The sequence below is a fragment of the Anneissia japonica genome, unplaced genomic scaffold (genome assembly GCF_011630105.1).
Source record: "Anneissia japonica isolate Jap-2015-1 unplaced genomic scaffold, ASM1163010v1 scaffold1430_len515961_cov162, whole genome shotgun sequence".
In the NCBI taxonomy this organism is placed as follows: Eukaryota; Metazoa; Echinodermata; class Crinoidea; order Comatulida; family Comatulidae; genus Anneissia; species Anneissia japonica.
The window spans coordinates 488,953-492,161 of record NW_022693412.1 but is presented as its reverse complement, the minus strand read 5'-3'; positions in this window follow the sequence as shown (position 1 = coordinate 492,161).

Genomic DNA, 3,209 nt, shown 5'->3' with positions numbered 1-3,209 from the left:
AACGTGCTCTAATTTAGTCAAAAAGTGATTTTGAGCATTTCAAAAATTTGACGCACGCCTACACGCGCTTAATGAAGCTCACGCGTAAAATTCGGGTACAGTACATTCAACATTAACCCAAAGTTAATGCTCACTTAATACGATTTCAAAATGGCAATTGGTTAGGCTGATATGATCGATAATGTAAAAACGCAAAATTGCACGTAGATGACGTCACGCAGGACTGAGCGCGTTGAAAAGCTTAACATGTCTATTCCAGACCAAGCCAAATGTTCGCTGACAGCGATTGTGTGTAACTTGTGGCATTTTTTTTGAGATATCGTGCGAACAGAAAAGGGGAGAAAGAAAGAAGAACTAGATTTGAACTCGTCACTGAGGAAGGTGATCCGGCGTACTTTGACCCTCACAAAGCACACGCGTTTCTGATTGAAAAGTATTATATACTAAAACATGCTCTATTTAAAGAGTAATTTTGAGCATTTTAAAAGAAATTTTAAAGGAAAAGATTGATTTTGAGCATTTTAAGGACTTACGAATGTGTACACATACGTCTTAACGTCCGTGCGTACGGTAATGATACTAATAGAGTGTCACAAACCCAACACATGTAACCGAAACGTCATTTCCAGCTTTAGTAGGTGCTGTGGGCGTGGAAATAAGCGTACAGCGCGTAAATTTTGGAAAGTTTTGGAATATTCAAAATGACCTGAAACGTGCTTTAAATTATCTGAAAAGTGATATTAACAATTTTAAAATTTGAACGCACAAGTATGAATACCTTATACGACGTGCCTGACGACGGTAATAGCACATGAATTTAAACCTTGTCAAGTTTAATTTAAAACCCCCTGTTGGTTGGTAATGCCACACGAATTTTGCCTTTACAGTATACGAACTATTGGTCTGGTAGTGTCGAAATACAGTCTGCCGCCCTCTATTTTCAATGTGTTTACATCTTTTAAGAAAGAAAGATAAAAAGGCTCCGAAAAAGCATTCTTTTTGACCATGATGACGTCATCAAAATAAAAAATAAAGGGACACGTCCGAAAGAGAATTGATTTAGCTATAACATACTCACAGGTGGGAGACAATCAATCAAGATAAGCGAGTACGTTCGAACGAGTATAAAAAGTAACTAGATTTGAACTCGTCACTGAGGACGAGTTAGGTGATCCGCCGCACTTTGACCCACGAGGAACTGTGCGCGCGGCGGATTGAACAATAATTAAATGCTGATAATGGAATAAAACAATAATTTAGTTTGTTAAAAAAGAATTTTGAGCATTTTAAAAGATTTACTTAAGCGTACGCGCACGTCATGATAAGATATATATGTATCAAATTTCATTGACAAATGCCTATTGGTGAAGGAGTAATGATCATTCATAGAATTTATCGAATAAAAATTCAGTATTTTTTACTTCAGGATGGCAATATGGTGATGTCACAATGTCTGATCAGTTATTATGATATATAAAAACATATCTACAACTCATGTGCTTTTAGAATATATAATAAAAATTGGGGGTCACCTTTCATCCTAAGGAGCTATAACTGATTAAAAAAAGACCTGATATAAAGCATATTTTCAATTTGACGCACGCGAACGCTCGCGTTATTACGCGCGCACAAAAATATAATGTACATAACATTTAACCATGATCTGAAGTTTATGCCCACTGAATATGATTCAGAAATCACGAATGATTAAGGTGATTATGGGGTCATCAATGGTTTGACGAAAGAAAGATAAGGGGGTAAGCAAAACCCTATATTTTGACCATGATGACGTCATCGAAATGTGAAAAAGTGTATGTGTATGTAAGAGAATTGACTTAGCTAAAACATACTCAAAGTTGGAAGAAAATCGATCAAGAATAAGCGAGATACGCTCAAATGCGCATTTTTTTTAAATGACGACATCGATAATATTCAGTTTGTTGAATTCAAATGGCAATATGATGACGATCAGCCATTATGACCTATAAAATCATATGTACAACTCATGTGCCTTCAGAATATGTAATAAAAATTGGGGGGTCACCTTTCATTCTAAGGAGCTATAATTGAATGAAAATAGGCATGTTTTTGGCCTATTTTTGCTATATGTCGAAAAAAACGCGCACATGTGCTTTTATGTTCTATGCGCGCGTACGGCATTGCTATTGACCCTAAATGACAAAAAAGATTGGAAATTTGTGAATACAGTGTCAGGGACCTAAAACATTTAAAAAAACAATATTTTTAACTTCTGTATGTGACGCGCGCGTAAAAAATGCGCTCGCGGTGCCGAAAATTTTAAAAATGTTGAAATGCTCAAAATGGCTTAAAACGTGCTCTAATTTAGTCAAAAATTGATTTCGACCATTTTAAAATTTTGACGCACGCGTACGCTCGCGTTATGAAGCGCACGCGCAAAATAAGTGTACATTACAATCAATCTTCACTCGGAGTTAATGCTCACGTAATACGATTTCGAAATGTCAATTGGTTAGGCTGATATAATCAATTGCGTAAAAAGCACAAAAATGCGCGTAGATGACGTCACACGTGACTGGTAACCTTGCAAAGCTTATTGTCACTATTCCAGGCCAAGCAAAATTTTTGTTGTAATCGTTTTGTGCATAGCTCTCGGCAAATTTGAGATATCGTGCGAACAGTTATTTGTCAGAATGTAGAATAAAAAAAAAAAGATCTGACAATAACAAGAGGTGATCCGCACTAGATGCGGATCACCAATAAGAAAGTTGATCCAGTACAATAACAAGAGGTGATCCGCTAACGTTAGCGGATCACCAAAAAGATGATGATGATCCTGACAATAACAAGAGGTGATCCGCTTGTGTAGCGGATCACCAAAAAGATGATGATCCTGACAATAACAAGAGGTGATCCGCTAGTGTAGCGGATCACCAATAAAGGGACACTTCTGAAAGAGAATTGTCTCAGCTATAACATACTTACAGGTGGAAGACAATGGATCAATAATAAGCAAGATACGTTCAAATAAGTTGAAAAATAATGACGTCATAAATAAAATTTCAGTTTTTTTAAAATTAGATAGCAATATGACGTCACAATGTCCGATCAGCCATAATGATCTATAAAAACATATCTACAATTCATGTGCTTTCAGAATATGTAATAACCAGAGCCTTGCAGGCGTCAACGTTCCTATGCATGATACACGACTTTTAGAAGTATATATA